The sequence below is a fragment of the Coenobita brevimanus genome, chromosome 85 (assembly GCF_032717465.1).
Source record: "Coenobita brevimanus isolate Jiangsu-jjx chromosome 85, ASM3271746v2, whole genome shotgun sequence".
Lineage (NCBI taxonomy): Eukaryota > Metazoa > Arthropoda > Malacostraca > Decapoda > Coenobitidae > Coenobita > Coenobita brevimanus.
The window spans coordinates 16613275-16640774 of NC_137038.1; the positions used below are offsets into that span (position 1 = coordinate 16613275).

The following is a 27500-nucleotide window of genomic DNA, read 5'->3' on the forward strand; positions in this document are numbered from 1 at the left end:
TCAGCACTCTAACCACTTCCATCTCCACCTTTTCCTTGCTTTGTTGTTCTATAATATAATCTCTTTCAAATTTACATTTCCCTCCTCCTGAATTTTCTTCCACCCCTTATGATGCTCCTTGATTTCTTTCATGTGCTCGTCTATATTCTTGATTTGGATTCATACTCATCTAGTTTGCTTTTCATCCTGTCTCTTTCTTCTCCCAACCTCTTATTCTCCCTCTTGAGCAGTTTTATTTCATTTGATGCTCATTCGTTACTTACTTTCAATTCTGTGACACTGTGTGAGTGCAAGTGCGAGTGTGTGAGTGTGTGTATTTACCTATTTCTAGTATTCAGGAATTGAGCAATGCTCGTGTTGTCCTGTCACCAAATCCACATTTATCAAGTCTACCTTTACACACATGAATGTTTTTCTCATGCACCACCTCTTTGTCTAAGTCGTTCCAAATATTTATGTATTTACCTAATATACCTAATTGTGATATACACGGAATGTGCTATGCTCGTGGGTTTCCGTCGCTGTTTCTCAATAAGTCAAATTTAGCTTTAAACTCGTTTAAGTTTTTAGACTGGACGATCTCTTTGTCCAGGCTATTCCATAAGTCTATACTTCTGTAAGGAAAGCTATATTTCTTGATATCCTTCAAGCAGCTTGACTTTTTCAATTTCATTCTGTGTCCTTTTGTTACTCTCTTATCCCATACAAACAGATCTTCTTTGTCAATTTTATCTACTCCCACCATGGTCCTGAACACTACAATCATGTCTCCCCTCTTTCTCCATTCCTCTAAGGAAGGCAAATCCAGCTTTTCCAGCCTCTCTCTGTATGACAGGTCTGTCAGACTGGGGACCATCTTGGTTGCTGTTCTTTGTATTCTCTCAATCTTGTTTATATCTTCCTTTTTGTGTGGGGACCACACTACCGCTGCATATGCTAACCTTGGGCGGAGCATGGCCACTATCAATTTTTTCATCATCTCCTCATCCATATAATGAAATGCTACTCTTATGTTAGTCAAGAGTTTATAAGTCTCTCCAACTATCTTGTTAATGTGCTTTTCTGGTGACAAACTATCTTGGACCAGCACTCCCAAATCTTTCTCTTCTCTCATTTTTGTGATTAATTCATTACCCAACAAATAATTCAGTGATGGCCTCCCGGTACTTTTACCCATTTCCAATATTTTACATTTCTTTACATTAAATTTCATTTCCCACGTTCGGCTCCAATCGTGTATCCTATCCAAATCCTCCTGCAGCATTTTACAATCTTGCTCAACCTCTACCTTCCTCAAGATCTTTACATCATCAGCAAACAAACTTGCATAACTGTTCACTCCATCTACCATATCATTTACGTAAATCAGGAACATTACTGGCGCCAACACCGAGCCTTGAGAGACTCCACTTGTTACTTCCCTCCATCCAGACATCCTATTCTTTATTACTGTCCACATTTGTCTGTCTCTCAAAAAGTCTCTCATCCATTCCAGAAGTTTCCCCTTCAGTCCTCCTATATATTCTAGTTTCCACATTAGTCTCTTATGAGGTACCTTGTCAAAGGCATTCTCTAAGTACACACAATCCACCCAACCATCTCTCTCCTGTACCACATCAATCGCTCTTGAGTAAAAGTTCAACAAGTTAGAAACACATGACCTTCCACTTCTGAATCCAAACTGACATTCAGCCAAAATATTCATCTCTTCTAGATATTTTATCCATCTGTCTTTCAGGATTCTCTCGCACAATTTTGCAACCATGCTGGTTAAAGACACTGGTCTATAATTCAGGGGTTCTTCCCTGTTTCCTCCCTTATAAATTGGTACCACATTTGCCCTCTTCCATTCTTGTGGCACTTTCCCCTCTTCCACAGAACACACGATTAAACTGCGAATTTTATCCGCCAGTTGATCTCTGCATTCCTTCAGTACCCAATTAGAAATTCCATCAGGTCCTGGGGCTTTCCTTACATCTTGAGTTTCCAGTAATTTATACACTTCCTGTACCTCCACTTTTATATCTTTTATCATTGGTACATTTCTAATCACTTCCTCCCCTTCCACAAACTCTTTTTCATTAGTGAAAACCAATTGGAAACATTTGTTCATTATTTTAGCTTGCATTGCTGCATCTTCATAGACCTCTCTTTTTACCTTCAGTTTGGTGATTTTTTCCTTTTGTTTCAGTTTGCCATTAACAAATCTATAAAACAATTTGGGTTCATCCTTGCATTTGTCTATTATACCTATTTCAAAATTCCTGTCTTCTTCTCTACGTGTTCTTGTGTATTCATTTCTAATTCTTCCTTTGTTCTGTTGTTGCCTCTCTTTCTCCAATTGTTCCATGCCTTATCTCTCTCTTTTTTTTTTGCTATCATACACCTTCTATTAAACCACTCCTTTTCCTGTTTTCTTTCCCTCTTACTCTTGGTACAAATTTTTCCACTCCCAAATTACAGAGGTCTAGAAAGATATCCCACTTCCTCTGTATCTCTCTTGTTTCTCTGAATTTTCTCCAATCCACATTTTCAAAAAAGTTTCTCAATCCTGTAAAATTTGCTTTCCCAAAGTTGTGTCTTCCCTGTCTGTGAAGCTCGTCTCTTTGCTCGACGTTCCCTATTATCATCTGGAACTCAATGACGACATGATCACTTTTTCCTAAAGGACAGAGATATTTCAATGACTTTATTACATCGGGTTCTTTGGTAAATAGTAAATCTAACCTTGCTGGTGTGTCCTCACCTCGAAACCGTGTCTCCTCTTTGACCCATTGCATCATCACATTATTCATTATTATATTTAAAAACATAGTGCCCCACGAATCCTCGCCGCCTCCCGAGTACCATTCCCCCCAGTTCACCTCTTTACAATTAAAGTCACCCACCAAAATTATATTATTGCTTTTCTCAATTATTTTTTCCAAATAGCTAGCCATATCTGACAACATCTGGTATTCGTCATCATTCCATGCTCTCGTCTTGGGGGGAACATACACTGCCGCCATATCTCTCTTAACATTCTCTCAGTTTCTAATTTCATATATATCACTTCAGCCCTGCCTTCTCCCATTTCCACGGTATCTACATTTATGTTGTTCTTCACTGCTATCATCACTCCTCCTCCCGTTTTTTCTTTTCTGTCTTTTCTCCACAGTTTGTATTTACCATCTCCCAAATGAACAGCAATATTTTCTCTTAATTTGGTCTCTACAAAGCACATGACATCAGGTTCATATTCTCTCAAGAAATCATTAATTTCAAGCCTTGCCGATATTAAACCATCAACTTTAGTATATATCACCTTCAAATTATTTTTGATGTTTTTTATACCCTCTTCTCTCCTACTCTTCGTCAGTACCACTTCCTCAACTTCTGATCTTTCACAGCCATCCCCCTTAGCTTCCTTCACTTCTATTTCCTTAAATACCACTTCCTTACTTTCATATCCATTACTCTTCCAAAAAAAAATATTACATTCTTCCTCTGTCCTCTTATCATTTTTTTCCTTTACTTCTTCCTTCGATGATTTTAAAACTTCTCTCTTTTCTTCATTCAGATCTTTTCTTATTATAATATTTTCCATCCCTGCCTCTTTGCTTAATTTCCCGGTCATTTTAAGTATATCATCTAATACACTTTCTGCTAAAAACTTGACTCTCATTGGTCTTGTTTCCCCTTTCTTATAAGGCCCTATTCTCCTTACTTCTTCAATTTCCTTTACCCACTTGTCTCCTTCGGGATCAATCTTACCTAATATTCCTCTTACCAGGCTCGTGTCTTTCTCGAGTCTCACGGATCTAACCTTCTCTTCCTCCTCCCTGTTTCCAAATATTACCATGCATCTGTTCCTTTCTACAGTTTCTCTTTTTTCTTCAGTATTTTCAATACATTTTCTTCCAATTTTATCTTGTTCATTTCTCTCTCTTCCTGGATGATTTCTCTTAAGCTAACAACTTCTTTCTGTTCTTCTTCTACATGTGCCCACTTTGCCTTATGCTCTTCCAATACACTGCTCACCTTCTCCTTTTTATTACTACTCTTTTCTAGTTTTCCCTCAATTCAACATTTTCACGCTTCAAATTTCTTATCTCTTCATTTGCCGTCTCATTAGACTGGATCAGACTCTGTACAGTAATCTCCGCATTCTCAGACACATCTTCTAACACTAGATTCTCCACTTTCTTTTCAAGTTCACTAATCCTCATAATCAATGTTTTAACCAGATCCATGACATTAGTATTTCTATCAAATCCAGGAAATTTGAGTCCTTCAGTGTTTACATTTTCGGCTATGACTGAGGCTGGTTACAACTCAGTACCAAAACAGCAATCTATCTCTATCTATCTATTGCCAGACGCCTCAATCCCGTTTCGGATGGCCACAAACAAATCGCCTCGAAGTCGCCCTGTCCCCCACCATTTCACTGTCCTGCTCCCAATTCACACCCCCCTCTCTCATATACCTCTCCACCCCATCCCTCCATCTCATCCTCGGCCTCCCCCTCCCTCTTCCCCCCTCCACCTCACTCACATACACTCTCTTCGTCAGTCTTTCACCCTCCATCCTCTCCACATGGCCAAACCACCTCAGTGTGTTCCTCATAACGCTTCCTATCACATCCACATCCACACCACAACGCTCCTTTATATCCTCATTCGTCAGCCTGTCTCTCCATGTGACTCCACAGGCTCCTCTTAAATAACTCATTTCCACTGCTCTCACTCTTGACTTGTGTCCTTCCAACAACGTCCAAGCTTCACTTCCATACGCAAGAGTTGGTATCACAATACTGTCATGTAGTAACTTTTTCACTTCCATGCTCACTTCCCTGTTTCTTATCACTGCTTTCAAAGAACCAGCAACCTTTCTTCCCTGCTGTACCCTTTCAAGCACTTCACCCTCCAAACCTCCATCCTTACTCATCACACTACCCAAGTACTTAAACGTACTCACATTTTCCAATTTCTCACCATCCAACCTCACTGTACATTCACTGACTTCACCTCTCTCAAAGACCATCACTTTACTCTTCCCTACATTCACCTTCAGATTCCATTTCTTACACACTGTCTCAAACTCATCCACCAAGCCTGGCAGCTCCCCTTCGTCTTCACTCAACAACACAGTATCATCTGCAAACAACAGTACAGGGAGTTTCCAAACACTATCCTCTCTCACCAGGGCCACTCCAACATCCACTACCCTACCTTGTACCTCTTTTATTACCCCATCCATGTACAGATTGAACAACCATGGAGACCTGACACATCCCTGTTTCAAACCAACTTTCAAAGAGAAAAATTCACTTAGTTCACCATCCACAAGCACTGCAGCCTTCGCACCATCGTACATACTCTTCACAGCATTCAACAACTTCCCATCTACTCCATATATTCTTAACACTTTCCACAATCCTTGTCTATCCACCCTGTCATATGCTTTCTCCAAATCCATGAAAGCCGCATACAACTTCTTTCCCTTCTCTAGAAACCTTTCCACTAAAGATCTATGAATGAATATATGATCTACACAACCTCTTCCCTTCCTAAAGCCTCCCTGTTCTTCTCCAACTAATTCCTCTGTTCTTTCTCTAACTCTGTCAATAAGTATCCTACCATACACTTTTCCTATTATACTAAGAAGACAAATGCCCCTATGATTACCACACACTTCTTTTTCCCCTTTTCCTTTGTACAAGGGAATAATTATACCTGACTTCCAATCCTCCGGGACTCTACCTTCCTCCCAGGCTAATCTGCACATCTTCCCCATCCATTCTACTACTATCTCTCCCCCATGCTTCAGCATTTCACCACACACTCCATCAATTCCTGGGGCTTTCCATGATTTAACTTTCTTCATTGCTTCCACAACTTCTATCCTACTGATTTCTTCCTGTCTTCTCACCTCCCTCCTTCTCCCAGCCATTCCCCAGCCACTTATACTCGCATTACTTCCATCCTCTACGTTCAACAATTCCTTAAAGTGTTCTCTCCATCTGCTCACTTTTTCTCCCTTCTCCACTAGTAATCTACCATTTTTATCTTTCACTCCCCTGCTAACTTCACTTCCACCCTGTCTTACTCTTTTCACCTCTTTCCAGAACATTTTCTTACAGTCCCTCCACTTTACACTCAAATTCCTTCCAAATTCCTCATCCACTCTCTTCTTACTCTCTCTTACTAATCTCTTCACCTCTCTCTTTCTTTCTACATATAACTCTCTCTTCTGCCTCTCAACTTCTTCCACGCCCCTATTTCTCATCCATTCATTGTATGCCTTCTTCTTTTGTGCCACAGCCTGTTTCACCTCTTCAGTCCACCACGCTGTTCCTATCATCCCCCTCCATCTTCTCTTCCTTCCACACACCACATCACATGCTGCACATATTTCTTCTGTAAATATGCTACACACACCTTCCACGTCTCCCATCTGCTCCAATTCATATTTGCCCAATCGTTCCTCCACTTCTCTCTTATACTCTGCCTTTTTCTCATCCTCTTGTAACCTTTCCACTCTCCTTGCAACTACTCCTTCCTCTCGTCTTTCCCTTCTTCTATTTCTCCATTCTAATTGGACCTTGATTCTGGCCACCACCAAGTAGTGGTCAGAAAGTCCACTCCCCCAACCTCTATAAACTCTTGTATATATATATATATATATAAATATATATATATACTGTATATACATATATATATATATATATATATATATATATATATAAATATATATATATACTGTATATACATATATATAGATATATATATATAGATACTTATTTATATATATATATATATATATATATATATATATATATAGTGGTAGGTGGGGGTGCTCACCTTCCACTCACTTGATGTAGTGCTGCTCTCGGGTGTCTGCCCTTTCCTTTCCTCCATCCTTCTTTCCATCCATCCTCTTCTGTCTTTCCTTCACTCTATCCTCTTTCTTCTGCCTGCGGGTGGCTTTACACTCAATCTTGCGTCTTTCTTTCCTTCATTCTTTCCTCTTCCTTCTGCCTGTGGGTGATTCTATACTGAGTGATAAGCCAAATGGTTTCCTGTACACCAGGAAACCATTTACTACGCTAGGTGGTAACCATATAACCAAATTGCGGCACCTGGTGGTTTAGTGGGTAATAACGGTGCTCCAATTGGATTGAGCCGATGAAGGTTTATATCCAAGAGATGGTTGGGGTTTATAGCTCACATAATGCCACTCAGGGATGAGTGAGGCTGGTCACTCTCATCTTAAATGCCAGGACCAACTTGCCTATCCCCGGGCTCCTACGCTCCTCATGGGGCAATGTAGGATTAGATGATGGATGGATGGATGGATGGATGGATATATATATATATATATATATACACACACACAGACATTTTCCCCTCTTTCCCCAAACGTTCCCCCAACACATGATACAGTAAAAGTCCTATTATTCGGCAGCTGATTGTTCGGTAGATCCGACATTTCGGCAGTTTTGAGAAATAGTCCCATTTACGAAAATCATTGATTGTTCGGCATATGTCCGGAATCATCTCGGCAGTCTAGGAAGTGTTACCTGTGGCTTGTAGACCTAATGTTTCATTACACTTCTGTATGTTCACTAATTTCTATATTTTTATTCAGATTCAGGTATAGTACTGTATTGATTACAATACTGCACAGTATCATATACTACAGTAACCACCCCCACCAAATTAGCGAGGGTTACGTTCCAAGCCCCCACGCTAATTCTTGAAATTCATTCTTGATGCCTTCCTGAAAATGACACTGGTAATTGAGTAGCCCATGAACCACTGACACTGTAATGCATTACCCATAAATAAATGTTGCTTGTTAAATCAGTTTCCCCGTTGTTTTTAGCTGTACGGCTGTGACAGCTCTAATATTTTTATTCCTCAGCATAATGGTGGAAGGGACTGTCCTGTTTAACTGAACCTAACCTAACCAAGTTTAACTGTACCTTATAATTTAACCAAACCTAACCTAACCTAAAGTCAGAAAAATACTTAAAAATAAACTGGAGGAATATGAATTGGTAAGGTCTCTCTGATGAAAGTTAAACGTACATTTAGTGCTCATTCTTTTGTTTGTTTTTGTGCTTAATGTGAAAGAGAGAGCATTGATGCAAACAGTAATATATCCCATTAAACCTTTAATAACCTCCGACACTGAACAACCTTTTACAGTACCGATGTCAGTGATGTTAAGTTAGTGTGAGCTATAAAGAAAACTGAACAATTACGGGGAGGGAACGAAGGTCAGTGGTATGTTTTCATGACTACGCTACGATTCCAAGCTGTTAGGCGGTCGGTTAATCTCAGATGTTTTCGCCCATTTGGTAAATACACCGTAACTTTATCAATCTTTCCGTGACTCATAGCGAATCATAGCATGGGTTTAAGAAGCTAAATAACACATTGCTAGGTGAGCCAGACGATTATCTTCCCATCTTTAAGAAAAATAAATTGATTTCAGAAGAATGGAAGAACTTTACGTACTCAGAGAGGGATTTAATTTCTTCCATTTTCTTATAAGATGTGAAGATAATCGTCTGGCGCACCTAGAAATGTGTTATTTAGCTCCCTAAACCCATGCTATGATTCGCTATGATTGACTGGAGAATTGATAAAGTTACGGTGCATTTACCAAATTGGCGAAAACATCTGAGATAAACTGACCCCCTGACTGCTTGGAATCGTAGCATAGAGTCGTGTAAACATACCAGTGACCTTTGTTCCATTCCCATAATTGTTCACAGTTTTTCCATAGCTCACTAACTCGACATCGGTACTTTAAAGGGTTGTTCAATGTCGGAGGTTATTAAGGGGTTCATGGAATATATTACTGTTTCCATCAGTACTCTCCTTTCACATGTAAAAAAAAAAAAAAAACGAACAAAAGAGTGAGTGCTAAATGTAATTTATGACTTTCATTAGAAAGACGTTACCAGTTCAGATCCCTTTATTTTATGCAATTCTCCGACTATTTTATTTTGTTTGGAAAAAGTACTGTATACAGTACTCACTCTAAACATATTTGTAATAATATAAGTAGTGATGAGTTCACCAATACAAGTGATGTACTGAGCTGGTAGGTAATATTCCGTATCATTTCGGCCATCCAGGAAGTGTTATCTGACTTGTAGGCCTACTGTGTCATTACCCTTGTATATGTTCACTAATATATATATATATATTTCAGATTCAGGTATAGTACTGTATTGATTGCAGTATTGTACAGTATACAGCACTCTCTCCAAACAGTTGTAATACCGTACCATAAGTGGTGATAAGTGTTCACCAATATATTTAAGGTACTGAGTGGGTAGGTTTTTGATTATTCGGCAAATCTAATTTCTCGGCATCATCCTGGTCCCATAGATGCCGAATAATGGGACTTGTACTGTACAATATTTTCCACAAACACTCGTGGCATATATCACAAACATTTTAGATAAGAATCATAAATTTCAACAATTGTTTTAGCAAGGTACAGTACCTGTCCACTGACGTCCATGGTTGATCAGCGTTGCAAGGTACAGTACCTGTCCACTGACGTCCCTAGTTCCTTGGCATTGTTATCTTTCCCAGCACACCTGATGCTAACGTATCACTCACCTACGCTATGCACCTAAACGAACACTCGCGGCACGGTTCACGTATATTTTACATAAAGTATAAGTTGTGACTAATTGTCAGACCATAGTATAGTACTTGTTCAATGACATCTGTTGTTCCTTGGCATCGTTACCATTCCCAGCACACCTGATGCTAAAGTATCGCTCACCTATGCTACGCACCTAAATGAACACTCGCGGCACAGTTCACGTATATTTTACATAAAGTATAAGTTATCAACAAATGTCAGACCAAGGTACAGTATCTGTTCAATGACGTCTGTCATTCCTAGGCGTCCCTATCTCCTGAGGACACCTGTCGCTAAGGTATTGCTAACGTACACCAGACAAGGGGTCTATCACTGGGTTTCTATTACTATTACTATTAATTTCAATTGCTATTATATTACTATTATAATTACTGTAGTGGTCATCTATTACTATTACTTGGTCAGCTATTAGTATTACTATAACTATTAATATATTATTTATGATAATGGTATTAATTAAATTGAAAATGGTTTTTATTTTCATTATCGTTGGGAGGCTGTTCCACTGAATGCACAAGTGCGTCTAGATCACCTAATGGCCTGTTGGCCACTCTCCATTCTGCACGGTGTACCTGCAGCTTGGAGAGCAGCCAACAGGTAACCAAGGTGAGAAGGCTATTTCTATTGATTATGGTAAACTTGTGCTCTATTACTATTACTATTACTTTGAAAACCCTGTAATAGTCTATTACTATTACTATTACATATTATTATTACCCCATGTCTGACGCACGCTATGCACCATAACTTATGCCATCATGAGGATACATGGCACATTTCACTTACACTTCATAATATATCATACACAAATACATGAATACCACAATGATTCCACCCCAGCCTCCGCAATTATTCCCTTCCTTACTACGGTTTAAAGTGACTGTGATGCAGCATCCTTCGCTGGAGAGTACGATGCAACGCTATTGCATTGGCACGCACAACACTCCTTCACAAACACTCGTAGCATGTTTGACGTATATTTCACACAATTCCATACACATTTTCACCATCAGAATTACAATATTTCCATCCCTAAACACCTCTAATTATCCCTTCCCATATAAAGCATACATGATGCCTGCCCAATTCCACACTATGGTTTATGGCGTCCATAACACTAGCAGACTATCAGGATGAACTGATATTGTAAGGTGCTTTTACTGCTTACAGCAAAACGTATCTTTATCCCCCTCAATGTTCGTGAGTTCAGAAATATGTGTGCTCCCATGGCAGACCTTGGAACCACTTTTCAAAGTTATAAAATCTGTTTCTTTTTCTTACAGCCGTGAAAAGACTCATCTGGTACACCTGACTTTTTCCCCTCCCCCCTAAACCCATCTTGTGATTTGCTATGATTCGTAAAAGAATTAACAAAATTAGGGGGCAAGTTACATTAGAATTTAAACATAAAATTAGGTTGCATGTTACATTAGCATTTAAACATATCGGCGAAAATATCTGGGATGAAAGGACCGCCTAGCTGTTTGGGATGGTAGAGTAGGGTCGTGTAAACATACCAGTGACCTTCGTTCCCTTCCCATAATTGTTTGCAGTTTTTATGGCTCGCCCTAACTCAACGTCACTGAAACCGGTGCAGTAAAGCATTGTTCAAGGCTGGCAGCCATGAAGGGGTTAATAGAATACATTATTGTTTGTAACAATACTCTCTCCTTCACACATACACTTAAGAACAAACAAAAGAATGTACAATAAATGTACACTTAACTGTAAGGCACACAAATAACTGTATGCTTTGTTGGCCCAAAATATGTTGGGAAGCGACATCGAACGAAGAATGTGGAACTGAATACCACCTTATGAGAACGCGTGAGATGAAAGTATTTTTTCTTATTAGTAAACATTTTTGTTCCATTTCGTCCCCTGAAATTGTGAAACTCATTAATTTTCATCCAAGCATACAGCCTAATAACCTTACCAATTCAATTCATATTCCTCTAGTTTGTTTTCTGTATTTTTCTGCCTGTTTTGAAGGTGGTAAATTGCCTTTCACTGAAAGATTTCTCCTCTTATTATTATAACGTTCCTTAACCCCTTAACCGCAGGGCGTCACTTTTGTGATTCTGTGTTATTTTGAATTCCCCCGGGCTTTCAAGTGGTGGCTTGTATCATCTATCAGTACTGCCAATGTCCAACACTAGTCAACTCATAATCTCATCTGTACTCTCATCCATCGTTGACAATTTAGCCATTTCTCCCCGTTCTTGACTCCCCTCCCTACCTCCCCTCCATTACCCTCTCCTCTTGCCTGCCCGGCCATGCTATGCTAAGTAAATCTTCCATGGAATTTTCCACTGATTTCATCCATTGAAATAAGCCCTATGCCCTATTCTTATACCAAATAATATATACAAAAAAGAAATAAGGTAAGTGATAGTGCCATACATCTGGAATTGGCCAATTATCACCTGACAACACCTCACGTGAACTCATTTGCTAATTTTCGCTGTTTATTTCCCCTTGAAATATGCTGTATAATCTATTCTCGTAATAAAAATATATATAAGAAAGGAAGGGAGAAGCCTAAGTGATATTTACATTCACCTGGAACTACCTAATTTATTTTGTATTGTATAGATTTCCTGCCAATCATTTCATAGCATATATATTAGCAGCTTTCACCCCCCTGACATTGGCAGCATTGCACTTCCCCTAGGCAGGCCACCACACTGTATTCAGTTTACTGTCGTCTTTCAAGGTGAAAGCACGTTGGACACGTTGGATTCGCACCTGCCCAATTCCGCCGCTTTTTAGCCCCATGCAAAGGGCCCTGTGACCTCTACCCCCTACTAAACCTCATGTGGAAAGAGGTAAAGGGCTAAGTGACTGCTGTGGAACGTGAACTGGCTAATTTGTCAATGAAAATGATAGACAGTGACTATGATTTATCTGGTGAGTAAAACAGTGCAAGTGGAAATGTAAATAATGTGTAAACAGCAAGTGAAAGCAATGAATGTAAATATAAGTGAACAGTGGAAAATAGTTTTATAAGTTACTGCAAGTGACTGCATAACAGTGTAAATAAAATAGAGAATGTAAACAGAAATGTAAATGAGTAGTAATATAAGAATACGGGTATACATACTAGTAATGAAAGTGAAAGATTCACTCTAGCATGTATGAATGCTATGAGTTATGAAAGTGAAAATGAAAGTGACAGATTCACTCTCAACGCTAGTATAAGGATGAGAAAGTGAATGCTATGTATTACACTGAAAGAGAAATTGAATGCCTACAGTGACAATAAACTACTATTACTGAAGGAAACTTATGGATAAAGACTGTAGATATATATAAGTGTTATATAGTAATAGAAATATAAACTGTGAGTGTTTTTATGAATAATAAATGACAGAACACTAGCGGCGAACGATCGCAAGTCATACGCGCCAGTAATTTTCATTGCTTTCACAGTTTTTTTTTTTTTTTTTTTTTTTTTTTTTTTTGAGTATGGATTCCAAACTATTTGAGAATCATAGAATAGTGTTTCGGCCGATAATATCAGGCTGTGGTAATCATATTACGGGTTGTTGGGAAGTGTAAAGTGGAGACTTCGTTACTCAACTTCAGAGGTCTCCACAAGTCCTATGGTACTCGACGAAGGCTCAACAAACATCCCAGGAGAAAGCTGCAGGTATGTGCCATATGCATATGTAATTATACTACTCTAGGACTAATAACTGATTTTTGGCAAAATATTTTTAGAGAGTCTGTCGGGACGCAAATATGCACACGAGACACGCAAGTCAGACAAAAACAACCCTGCAGTTTAGGGGTTAAGCCTTACCTATGATTGTTTCCAGCATAATGGAAGAAACTTACTCATAATTAGGGTGCATGTTACATTAGCATTTAAAAATATTGGCGAAAACATCTGAGATGAAGTGGCAGGCTGCCTCACTGTTTGGGATGGTAAAGTAGGGTCGTGTAAACATGCCAGTGACCTTCGTTCCCTTCCCATAATTGTTCGCAGTTTTTTATAGTTCTCCATAACTCAACGTCCCTGGCACTGGTGCAGTAAAGCATTGCTCGAGGTTGGCAACTATGATGGGGTTAATGGAATGCATTATTGTTTGTATTTATATTCTATTTCACACAAACAGTACACTTAAGAATGAACAAAAGATTGAACAGTAAATGTACGACAAAGAAATAACTGTATGCTCTGTCGGTCCGAAATGTGTTGGGAAGAGCGATCTCTAACGAAGAATGCAGAACTGAATGCAAACTTACGAGAACATGTGCTATCAGCAATTTTTCTGTCTAATTAGCAGACATCTTTGTTCCACTTAGTTTCCTAAAATTGGGAAACCCATTAATTTTCTTCTAAGCATTTCTAAAGAATTCCTCCAGATGGTTTTCTGTATTTTTTCTATTTTGAAGGTAGTAAATTACCTTCTGTTGCTTAAAGATTTCCTCCTTTATTATCACATTCTTTAACCCATATCTACGATTGTTTCGGACTTAATGGAAGAAACTCATCGTACACAAAAGTGGATTTAGTTTCCCAATTTCCCAACTGGACCCCAGGTTAGGTTAAGTTAGGTTAAATTATTAGGTAGTTAAGCAAGGCTTAGGCTAGGTCAGGTGTATCAGTTGCTGCACCAAACTCCACCCTACCACCCTTGTGATCGAGTTGTGAGCGGGAGGTGTGGATGGGGGCAGGGGGGGCAGACTCACTCTGGTTTACCCATGCCTCACTCGATAACAACTGGACGCTTCCTGTGTAAACCGGAGCTATCGTACGGATAATTCAACATATTACTGTACCACTGAACCATTCGGTCACAGTCCGGATATACCGAAAGCTGGATAACTGAGCTTTCACTGTATATATGTACTGTATATATATATATATATATATATATATATATATATATATACATTTTATATATATATATATATATATTTACAGTAGAAGTCCTATTTTTCGGCATCTATGGGACCAGGCAAGTGCCGAAATATCAAAAACCCTACCCACTCTGTACCTTATATGTTTTGGTGAACATTATCACTATTCATATCATTACAAATCTGTTTGGAGAGAGTACTGTATACTGTTTGATACTGTACAATACTGTAATGAATACAGTACTATACATGAATATGAAAAATAAAGAAATTAGTGAACATACTGTATACAAATGTAATGATACAGTAGGCCTACAAGTTCACATGCACTTACCTAAACTTATAGTAGGTTCCTTATTTACATATGTACAATAGAAGGGGTTGATTGGACTCTGCTACTGCTGGAAAAAGTCCCCAGCTGTAGAGGGGACAAAAAAAATCAGAAAATCTGCCGAACAATCAGAGATTTTCGTAAATGGAACTATTTCTCAAAACTGCCGAAATGTCAGATTTGCCGGGGAATTGGACTTTTACTGTATATATATATATATATATATATATATATATATGTAGCAGCCGTGGCTCAGTGGGTTAGAGCGCTCCACTCTGACCGAAGGGTCAGAGGATCGAATCCACCCAAGAGTCATTGGTAGACATCAGGAAGGGCATCCGGTCATAAAATGCTACACGCTCCAGTCCAAAAGTCCTCTACCCAGGGGCAACGCCTTAGCCCTTCGGGGATACCTGGCGTAAAACCAAAAATATATATATATATATCTATCTATCTATCTATTGCCAGACGCCTCAAAATAAATATATATATATATATATATATATATATATATATATATATATAGATAGATAGATACAGATATATACTGTACTATATACAGTAGAGTCATGATTTAATACAAAACGAAACAACAATCTTACAATAACAAGGGCATTTAATTCCTCCCATAATTACTTAATAGCACGGTAATACCACTCAACTGCGCGAAAGAAACTGGGAAATGGGTGCATTTAGGTACTGGATGTCCAGATACAACTTGTGTTATGCTTCTGTTGGTCACTGACTGGCTTCCTCGACCCGACCCAACCCATGTAACCCACATCATATACCACCTCCCACAGCTTGCCTCAGTGTTGTGTAGACAGACACTGTGATGAGAAGTTTATTTGTACACACACTGAGATGAGTTTATTTGCTTATCTCCTTGCTCCTCATTTCCTCTCAGAACTCTGACCATGTGGTTCCAGAGTAACTTTAGTTATGCCTAAACACCCTGAAAGTGCTATGAACAAAAGAAAGCATTTATTCTAAATGAAAATGCACAATTGTTGGACGAAATGGCATGTGGTGTGGGAACTTAACCCCTCTGGTACGAAATTCTCAGCCTCGACAACCCCCCAAGATGCAAAAACAGGCCTGTTTTTCAACTTTCTCAAAGGTTAAAAGTTTTATGCCCGATTTATAGCCCTTGAATTTACACAACTGAAAATGCAAACCCCTACCTCCTAGACCCAACAGTTACCGAGCTATGGTCTGTCAAAGTTGATAGCAGTTACCCCTCACGGCCTTTGCGAGAAAGAAAATACGCTGCTTGCACCCATTTTCCTCCCAAAAATACGTACGAAAATCACCAAAATCAATAGTTTTTTGGTGTGTATAGATGTTATAAACCATTGTAATGTGCTTAGAAAAAAATAAAATGGTCACAAAATTTTTTAAAATTTTGATACATACAGTAGTAAAAATTACCCTCCCCTCCCCCCCTCCTCTCCCCTAACTTCCCCTCCCCTCCCCCCTTTCCTTTCCCACCTCCCCTCTCCTCAGAGCTGTCAAATCTAGCTCGGGAAAATAAAATTTATTTTTCGAGTGGGTTTCGAATAAAGACAGGTATATATTAATATTTGTGTCTGGAAAAAAAAAAAAAAAAAAAAAAAAAAAAAAAAGGAACAAATATAAATAAATGTCATTATTTGTAACAACAAAACAGCCTAAATTATTTTCAATTACTTTTCCCGCAGGTAGAGCTGAATCTACAAGCAAGTGATAAGGAAGGTTACCATATGTTCAGACTTATAAAATGTACAAAGAAATACATAAGAATGAAGAAAATAGGCTATAATCTTTGACAGGTACACAACAATATCCACAAGCGGGTAAAGTAGGCTCCACCATACTTGACCTCTTCCTTACAACTAATCCTTCTGCTTACACCGTTAATCTTTTCTCTCCGTTGGGCTCCTCCGATCACAACCTTATTACCTTAACCTGTCTTATTGCTCCGGTACGGCCTGTGGACCCTCCAAAGAAACATCGATTGTGGCACTTTGGAGCTGCAGACTGATAGGCCCTCAGGCATTACTTCTCTGATTTTCCCTGGAATGATTATTGCTTCCATGGCCGGGGGCCATCTTAGTGTGCCTTGTGCATTACGGAGGTTATTCTCTCAGGCATGGAAGCATACATTCCTTTCTCATATCCTTTGTCTAATGCAAGAAAGCCCTGGTTTAATCACGCTTGTTCTATTGCTGTCCGCAGCAAGGAAAGGGCCTATAAAAGGTACCGGAGCCAACCCACCCTTGAATCACAACTTCTTTATGTTTCTGCCCGGAATCATGCTAAGTCTGTTCTTCGCTCTGCTAAAAATAATTTCATCCGTACTAAATGCTCTCAACTCTCCAACTCAAATTCTTCCCGCCCCTTCGGGCACCTTGCCAAAAACCTTTCTAACAACTTTACCTCATCATCCTTCCCTCCTCTTTTCTACTCTGATGGCTCTGTAGCTATTTCTTCTACTGACAAAGCAGATCTTTTCACTCAGACTTTCTCCTCCAACTCCACCTTAGACGATTCCGGTGCTGTTCCTCCATCACTTCCCCTCCTCTGACTTCCTCATGGCTGACATTAACCCTCAGCCGCCGGGGGGTTCCAGGCCGCAGCACACTCCTCCCTACAGGCGATTTCCAAGATTTCGGAAAAAATACCATTACTTCAAACCCTTATATCTGCCAAACTATAAAAGCTAGAGAATACAATGAAAGTTCATAAGAATCATCAACTCTTCCTCTTTCCAATGAAGGTGTCCCGAGGTCTCTAGGTGGTCCCGTCGATGAGTATGGATGAGTTGAAGACAACTGGTTTTCCACGTTTTGGCGCGGAGCTCTGAGCGCGGGCCACTGGCCATGGCATTGGCCCAGCCAGCTAGCATTGGCAGCACTGATTGGAGCGGTGATTGTAACACTCCCTGAGCGTCCTTGGAATGTGGAATATTCCACTCGTTTTTTCTACTCCTCCTTACTCACCACCGTGAAAATGAGTCATCACCTGGTTCATGTGGCTCAGCCAAGGATTTACCACCTACACCACCATGCCACTAAGCCCCGTAGGTGTGTGGGAAAAGAAATATCACGTCATTTTTCTGTACTCACTTCCTCCGTAAATAATCAAATTTCTCCTTTACTGACACTTAGAACTGCACTTTACATCATGATTATGAGTAATTGCACTTTGACAAGTAAATGCTGTTGCTCTTTCACGCATTATCGGAGAGTATGAGGTAATTACTTGTACTGTAAATCAGACTGCTTTGTACTAATCAGGGTTATAGTGAAAATCATATAAATGTTTTACACAACTAACATTATTTGTACTTCACATCACAGATACACTGATGCTCATATTTGGCACAATCCCCCTGAGTACCGAGTGAAATAATTTAGGTATAACGAAGCAGGTATTGTTCAATGTGGCCTGCTCACGAATGGTTTTCTTTCAGGTAACAGGTAGGCAAACTCAAGGTATATCCAATAATTTTCTAACCAATATCCAATAAACAGTATCAACTCCTGTATTGCACTCACTATAAATCACTTATATGCACTTGCGGAACTAATAAAAGACTTATATATTAGCACTTTCTATAATTCACTTACAATATCGCACATTTCACTCATTTATGAAAATACACAAACTTCTGCACTGCTGTACACTATTTACACTTCCCCACACACCTGCTCAGTACTCATACGACTCCCGAAGGGCCTGGTTGTGGAGATTCTGCCCTTGAAGTGGTAGGCTGAGGTGCAGGGGAGTGCAAGCAGGCGGCGAGAGTGTGGGGGAAACGGCTCTGCGGCGTTTTTTTTCCGCTGATGACCGCCAGGTCCGCGGTCACTTTCCCAATGCCCTGGGTCATCTTGCACCTCCTCATTGCCAAAATCATCACTCTCGTAGACTGTCCCTTCCTCCTGGAGAAGTCAGAGAGCCCTCTCTGGCGTTGGAGAGCGAGTAGGGGTTGGAGAACAAGAGAGCTCACTCTCCACGCGGTAGCTTTTCTTTTCTCCTCAGAGGACGTACTCGTGCTGAGTCTAGGAGAGGAGACAGTATCATCAAGGGCACGTCCTATGGCACCATCACTAAGCCCTTTACCTGGCAATAAGGGCTGAACTTTCGCGGGGATTGATGAGGTGGGACAGAATCGGACTATGTCAAGGAAAATGACATGGCATCTCTCGCTACCACTGCCGAGTACAAACTGAACTGCGAAACCGCAGGGTACCTGGGGTTTCTACCTACCCCGTAGGTATCACAGAAAATGGGCCCGCGCTTAACCCTTTAAATGCGGAGCGTCGCGTTTGCAACGATCGCCAAAAAGGACATAACGGCGGATCGTCACGTTTGTGATTTGAGTTAATTTTGAATAAACGCGGGCAACAATGTTCCAGCTGGTATTGTCTATCAGTACTGCCACCCTTTAGCTACAATTAGCATACTTGACCTTTGTACTACTGACCTCCGTTGTTGCCAAGTATAGCATTTTTCACCCCTCCCCCCACCACGGCCCGGCCAGCCTGGCTGTGATATATGGCAGCACGCTGACTGCTCAGAACTGTAAATCTGCGCTCTCCTCTCACAAGCAGTTTATGCTACTAGGAAATGCTTGTTTCCCCAGTTGTCACACTAGCCTTTTTTCACGCGGTTTTCCCCTGTTTAGCGTCAGTTTACCGCAGGCTTTCACAGTGACATTATGGTGAGTTCTAGCTCTTCCGAGTCAGTGCAAGAGGCCAACAGGAACAAGAATAAAGTGACGGGCATAAGGCAGAATAAAAGCGCGCCGCGGAGGTCTTTTGGGAAGTATTATGATTGAAAATAATGTACTATACATGTTTTTTGCTGTGAAAATGGAAATGTTTGTTGAGTGACGGGAAGACCGCCGCCGCGCTGCATGTCGGCCGTATGCTCCGGTGATTTTAGCCTTATTTTCAGTGCTTAATGTACAAATACGGATTCCAAACTACCTGTACGTTGTAGTATTAAGTTTACTGTGACAGAATGAGGCTGTGGTAGATGGGAAACCGGGTTGCTGGAGGTGTGAAAGTGAAGATTTTGTTACCCAACTTTGCAAGTCTCCACAAGTCCTTGGGTAGTCCACGAAGGCTCAACACCTGTCTCTGGAGAAAGCTGAATGTAAGTACTATCTGCCATACCTAGTATAATGTTCTAGGGTTAATCTCTGATTTTTGGCTATTTTCTTACAGGTACTCAGACCGCGATCCTACCCTGCCACCTGGGGGGGGGTGGGGGTTGGCTGTCCATGGCCGCGTTTCAGGGGTTAAACAGTGGCGGGAATTTGAGTGTGGTATATTAAGTAAACCGGCGGCCCTCTACGCCCTGAATCCTGTCATGCATACACGTCAGTCGGCAGATAGGGGTTAAAATCTCTTCAGCTGATGTATTTTCTGCCATTAAAGGACTCAATACTAACAAGACATATGGGCCTGATGGGGTCCCTCCTGTTGTCCCCAAGAACTGTGCTTTGTGCTTACACCTTGTCGAGGTAAACTCTTTTGCCTTTGTCTATCAACTTGTACCTTTCCTTCTTGCTGGAATTTTGCTCTCATTCAGCCAGTCCCAAAGAAGGGTGACCATTCCCAACCCTCTATCATCCACTTGCTCTAACATTCTGTATCTCAGAAGTTTTCGAGTCAATTCTTAACAGAAAAATTTTAAGGCATCTTTCCTATCACAACCTTCTTTCTGATCATCAGTATGGGTTCCATCAGGGACGCTCCACTGGTGATCTTCTCACCTACCTTTCAGACTCCTGGTCCTCCTCCTTTCAGGACTTTGGCGAAAGCTTTGCCATTGCACTTTTTTTTTTTTTTTTGCAAGGAAGAAGGAACCAAAGGCCATGAGCCCGCAGTAACAGTTCCCTCCAAGAGAAAAACAAAATACAATAGAGAGCCAAATTCAAGATCCGATCATTTTGAGATGCCTGGACACACTGCGTTTGAAAGACTGGAGATCATAGGCAGCAGGAAATACAGACAGAGGGAGACAGTTCCAGAGTTGACCTGTTGCATAAATGAAAGACTGGGAGTAACGGTTAATTCTTGCATTAGAGAGTTGGACAGAAAAAGGATGAGAGTCTGCTGCCAGACGGGTGCTACGCGCCCGTCGTAGAGGTGGAGGAATGCAAGCAGACAGTTCAGAGGAGCAGTGACCATTAAGGTAGTGATAGAAAAGAGATAAAGATGCAACAGTGCGGCGAAGAGACAGAGGTTGAAGGGAGTCAGTAAGAAGAGGAGAGTTAATGAGACGAAAAGCCTTTGACTCCACCCTATTGAGAAGAGCTGTATGAGGGGAGCCTCCCCACACATGAGAGTTGTACTCCACACAGGGGCGGATAAAACCCCTGTATAGAGTCAACAATTGCGCAGGGGTAAAGAAAGAGCGGAGTCGGCTTAGCACACCCAATCTCTTGGAAGCAGATTTTACAAGAGATGTAATATGATCTTTCCAAGATAAGTCCCGAGTAAATGAAACCCCAAGCATGTTCAAGGATGATGTAGGATTAAGCTGAATATTATTAAACATTAGTGGGTATACCTGTGGAAGATTTTGTCGGGTTGAAAGGTGTAAGAACTGAGTCTTAGATGCATTAAAGACAACCATATTATTTTTACCCCAGTCAGAGATACGAGCCAAGTCAGACATTAGGTGTGCCATAGCCTCATCCCTTGTTTGTTGAAGTAACTGTTGAGATGGGCGTTGCGGGAACTGAATGGAAAGGTGAAGGGTGGAGTCATCAGTGTATGAGTGGATAGGGTTAGATGTACAGCTTAGAAGATCATTGATGAATAAAAGGAAGAGAGTTGGTGATAGGACAGAGCCCTGAGGAACACCACTGTTGATAGATCTAGGAGAAGAACGATGGCCGTCTATAACACGGTGGGGTAGAGGGACGCGGCAATAGGAAGTTGAGGATACACCCCCCACCGTCTGGGTACGGGCCTGGATCCTCTCTCCCGCATGCTCAAAACTTAGTTTTGATTGGTCAGAAGCCATCTACACCACAGCCAGGGTGAAGCAAGCTGCCGCCAGTTTTTTGAGGGAAGTTGCACAATCGACGTTCCTCGTCCATTTAACCCGCGCCGTCCCGGCGGCATGAATTAACGCGGCAACATTGCAAGGTCCCTAATTTGCACAATTTTCAATTTTCGCGAGTGATTTCGCGAGTGATTTTTGGCACGTATACACAGGACACCTTCCTCTATTCCTCTACAAGATGCCAAGCAGGAACAATACCTTACACCGCATAACCTCTCCCCCCCCCCTGCACGCCATTGTCTCGACAATTCACCTGTTACCAGTGACCTGGCCAATAAAGACATTCAGGGCCAGAGTGATTCCCCAATCGATGACAATTTGGAGGACAAAGTTTAGAGGAAGAAACAGTCAGAAATGATGATCAGGTAATGTGGGAAAAAAAAGGTCATGAATGGTGATGAGTTAGTGAGTGAAACAATGCTTATAATGTCTATATTACTGTTTAAAAACCAATATACTCTTGTACTACATATACAGTAACCCCTCCAATATCCGGATCAATAGAGCCATCGGTAGGTTCGGATATTGGTTTCGTCCGGATATTGGGCCCCAGCTTATTGACTTGTACTTACGGACCCTAACACAGAGAAACACCTATACAACTCCCTCCGGACATGCATAGCACCTATTTAACACCCAAATCACACCAATAAGGCACATAAATGACTGAAATAAATGCAATAGAAACATAAAATGTGGGTTTAGAAGTATGTTCATACATTAATAAACATTCTGGTACTTATGGACTCTAACCGAACCTAACCTAACCGAACTCTGAAAAACACATTCCTACTGCACATGCATGAGGTAAGTTTAGTATGGATAGAAGTACAGTATGACACTTTCTGGTAAGTATAGTATGGGAAAAAACACAATATGAAACATTCTGGTAAATATAGTATGGAAAATAGTACAACATGAAACATTCTGGCTACTTACAGCAAGTCCCTGGCCACCTCGATGAATAACCGCCTCTTCTCGGACTCTGACAGTAAGAACGATTTCCTGAAGCACTTGCACTACACTCTTCCTGAAGTCTTGCACTGAACTTAGTCACTAACACACAGAAGTCCGTTCTTTTCACAGTGTTCACTTTAGTCCAAATAATGTTCCATTAAATTTAAGTGTTGCACATTAACTTTTCCCAAGTTTTTTTAAGTTTCCAAAGCCAAAACAAAGAAGGTTAGTTACATTAAATTTCTTTTCTACTTAGTCTTTTCTCCCAACTTGAAAACCTTAACACAACACACTGTTTTTTTCACTGCACAACACTCAAAATTCCCGTGTGGTCTAGTGGAGAAGTTCTTGCTGTTTATTCACTGTCAGAGCCCGAGAGTATCACTGGCAGGCGTCCAAGGGGTGCATCGGTGGGTAGTGGTGATGGTGTACCGACTACAGAAGACTCTGAAGACAGCCGCAAACTCACGTCGAGCGGTGACTCCACTGTAGCTGATGTGCTGGGCTGTGGCTCGGAGCATGAGAGCCTGTCTTGGGGAGGCAACGGAGTGGAACCAGGGCTTGGCACAGCGGGGGTCACGGGCCTGAAAAAACTGTCAATTGTTGACTGACGCAAGGACCGACGATTCTGGCAATTGATGATGCGCTGCCGGAAAGCACGCACTTCCTCCACGAGTCCCAAGGGCCCCATCTCCCTGTCGCAGTCCGGGTGTTCCAGGTAGTCTAGGATGAACTCTAGATGTTCCCGGAGTGCGCTCAGCTTGGGGATGGCTGGAGTAGTGTCCTGCTGGGCGGAGTCTGCATCATCATCGCCTTCGTCGTCGGAATCTTCAAGTTCGGGACTGACACCAGCAACCGAAGACGCGATCTCGATATCAGACAACGTCTGATACCCAGGATCGCCCTCGTCGTCGTCCAACCACTCACGAACATCGTCCACATCAACAACGTCGCCGTGCGTACGTAGCCGTGCATGGAAGTCATCCACGTCAAACCCTAGGAAATCGTACTCCACATCTGTTCCGAGAAGCAGACGAGACCAACCATTTTCAAGTTTTCACAGGGACTTCCTTCCATGCACTAGCCCAGTTGTACAGCGCAGACTTGATGTTGTAGCGGCGAAGGTTTTCCAAAGTCCGCTTGCCTCGAGTGTCACGTCCTTCCCTGCGCTCGTCCTCGTCCTCGAGAACCACCATCACCTCGTCCAGGAACTTCCGACGGTACAGGCGCTTTGTTGCCACGATCACTCCTTGGTCCATTGGCTGAATGAGAGCAGTCATATTAGGTGGCAGAAACATGCACCTAATACGGCCATTCTCAGCAACCAAGTCCTTGTCGCACGGGTGGGCAGGTGCATTGTCGAGGAGAAGGAGAGCCTTTACCTGGTCGCGAGGAATTCCCAGTGTCTTCGTCTGGTAATGTATGACCTCCTTGACGAAGTGATGGTGAAACCAGTCTTTGAAAATCACAGCTGTGAACCATGCTTTCAAAGAATGGTACCATACGACAGGAAGGACATCCATCACCCCACGAAGGCACCGAGGCTGCTTTGCACGGCCAACAATAACGGGCTTAAGCCGGTGCATGCCGTTAGCATTGGCACAACACAAAGCAGATATCCGTTCCTTAGAAAGCTTGCGGCCAGGTACACGCTTCTCCGTCTCATCGGCCAGAGTGTTCGTTGGCACCGAGCGATAGAATAGGCCAGTTTCGTCAGCGTTATAGACTTGACCGAGAGTGAGGCCCTCCCTGTCAATCAAGCCTTTCACCTTGTGCCGAAACTCGTCCACTCCATCCTCGTTAGCGTCCAATGCTTCGCCATGTGCTTTACGGCTAGTAAGGCCATGTCGTAACTTGAACGCGAAGAGCCAACCCTCGGATGCCTTGAAGTCAAAGGCGTCGTGAAGCCTTGCAAACTTCTCAGCAGCAGCCTTCAGCTCCGTTCCACGTACCATCACACCAGCTGCACGTTGCTGTTGATACCAAATCAACGTGGAGCGGTCGATCTCTGCATACTTGGGGGTAAACATAACCTTCCTCTCCACGTTGCGTTTGCTTCTCGACGAGAAGTCAGCCGTGTACTGCATGAGCTTGTCTCGGGAATGCTTGATATCGAACAAAGTCGACCAGGCCAGGTTGAACTCACGGAGAATGCGTGAAGAAGACCAACCCGCTTCAGCCTTCTCCAATATCTCCCGTTTCTTCTCCAGAGTCAACACCACTCTCTTCCTTTTCTCAGGAGGCGGGGCCATCATCACACACACTAAGAGTAGGGCAGAGAGCAGCAGGAGGCCTTGCAGCAAGTATGGCACCACCACAAAAGCGAGCACGTGGGCAGCCTTGACGAAGAGCGTAGGTCCAGTCATGGTGAGAGACAGGCGGGAAGTGGGGAGGATGCAGCGGCGCTCTATCGGACGTCGGAGGAATGACGAACCAAAACAATGCTCTCACGCGGCGCGCGCGGCAAGTTCAAATTACGGACGGCAAAAAATCGATTTTTTTTCCAATTTTTTTGGATTTTCGGACCATTTTGGGAATGTTTGATCCCAGGACGATAAGGTTCGGTTAGTGGGGATGTTCGGTTATTGGGCGTCCGGATATTAGAGTGATTACTGTATATTCGTACAAAGTAAATAAATAAATACTGTTTATGAGTGGATAAAATAGTTACCCTCCCATAGAACTCGTTTTCTTTGGTGCCAGCCTGTTAGAAAACCCAGTCAGGTAAGGAAGTACTCGCACCTAAATCCGGTATTTGAAACCTCAGGTGAGCGATTTCTCTATGAATTTTCGATGTTTCTCACCAAAAGCGGATGTTTGAGCCAAAAAAAAAAAAAGGTCCAAAAATGTCGGGATGGGGCAGGTTAAAAAATTGTGAAAAGACGTCAATCGTTGAGCTTAGTACTTTAGGGTTTAAATGCAAACGATCACAGATATGAGTCGGGTGTGTCTACAATGTAGATAGTTTTCTCTTTCAGAAAAAAAAGTTAATGATGAAGAAGCAGTAAAATTCATGTTTTTGCCTTTACTGTAATATGGTGGGGGAAAAAAAAAAAAAAAAAAAAAAAAAAAAAAAAAGGGGTTTGAGACCGATGTTTGTTATGAACTGACAGTCTTTGGTCAAGAAAATTCAAATCTTATGCTATGTGAAGACACTAAGTGTTGACATACATAGTTAGGTAAGATAAATATGAGAGTTCAGTTCTTGTGAATTATACTGTCATACAAATTATACTGCTTGACTGAATTGCTTAATATTCATGATTACAGCATTTGTGTGTATCTGAGAAGTGAGAAATATGCAATCACTCCATGCTGACGACTTCTTTATTACAATTTTTTCCCTTTATTGTTGATGAATAATGGCTTTCAAAGATAGTTTCACACTGCATTTTTTTTTTTTTTTTTTTTTTTTTTTTTTTTTTGAGAGCCAATTCTTGGCAAAATATGCCTGATGCTGGGCGGCTATCATTCATGTGTAGTTTAGGTCAAAAGTTTTTTGCTTGATTGGTAATGAGGACTTTCAAGAGGATCAGTGGCGATCCTTGGTGATTAAAATTTTTATGGGGAGTATTTGGGGGCAAAACTAATCGGTTAGGTTAGGTTAGAATGCAATATGCACTGATGTGTCCAGTCGGTGAGGCCCTAAGTAAACACACTGTCTTGGGTGTCTCAAGGCAGACATATTTGAAATAATCTATCCACATTTTTAACGCAAAATATAAGGCTCCTAGAACCTAGCCCCCTATTTTACACATAAATATATGTCACATTTTACCGCGAACTTGATTTTGCACAACGTTCTGCATAACCTACCTCGTGCTGTATGAAGACTCTACTATATATATATATATATATATATATATATATATATATACATATACAGTCGGTGCAATGGAAGTCTGGACCCTCTAATTCGCACCATATATTTGGTAAGGTCCAATAAATATTGTAGGAAAATTCCTGTAGTCAGTGGATTTTTTTCTGGTGGCTTCTAGCAACTTTACAGGCTTACCACTACATGCTGTGAATTTATGAGCTCAGTGCCTACCTGACTTTGGATGGGAGAGCACGTCAGATTTTCTTGTCCTGCCTGGCCCTTGTTAATTTCAAAGCTCTTGTTTTCACACCTTCCTTTGCCTTAGTGAATCATTGGAGATGGGTCCCAAGCCACTAACTGATGTAGAAAAAGCCTGAATTTTAACTATGAGAGAGGAAAATGTAAAAATTAAGGAGAGGTTTCAGTGCAGCAGTACGGCTGGGGATCTTGAAGTCTTTCTGAGGTCGATGCTGTATAATACTTTCAAACACATCTTTCAGCAATTCTGGGTACATATCTTTCAGTTGTCTAGCAGTCAAACGTGGGTCTTTTATCACAGCTTGCTTCAGTAACATGTCTGTAGTTGGTGGTCTTCTTTTAGGTCCCAGCCTGTCTTTATGTTTGGGAATGGTGTTTTTTGGCAGGTGGCGGGCAGCAGCGAGGAGTGCCATAACGGTAGGTTTTCCTCACCCAGTTCGAATACAAATATTATTAATTTTTACATTTTCCTCTCTCATAGTTAAAATTCGGGCTTTTTCTACATCAGTTAGTGGCTTGGGACCCATC

The 27500-nt window shown here is 41.4% G+C and overlaps 1 protein-coding gene across 6 annotated transcripts in view; it reads right to left on the reverse strand.

Moving 5' to 3' along the window:
- Positions 1-27500, reverse strand: part of Nmnat (nicotinamide mononucleotide adenylyltransferase) — a 534591-nt gene that overhangs the window by 391928 nt on the left and 115163 nt on the right. The gene's annotated exons all lie outside the window — the stretch shown is intronic.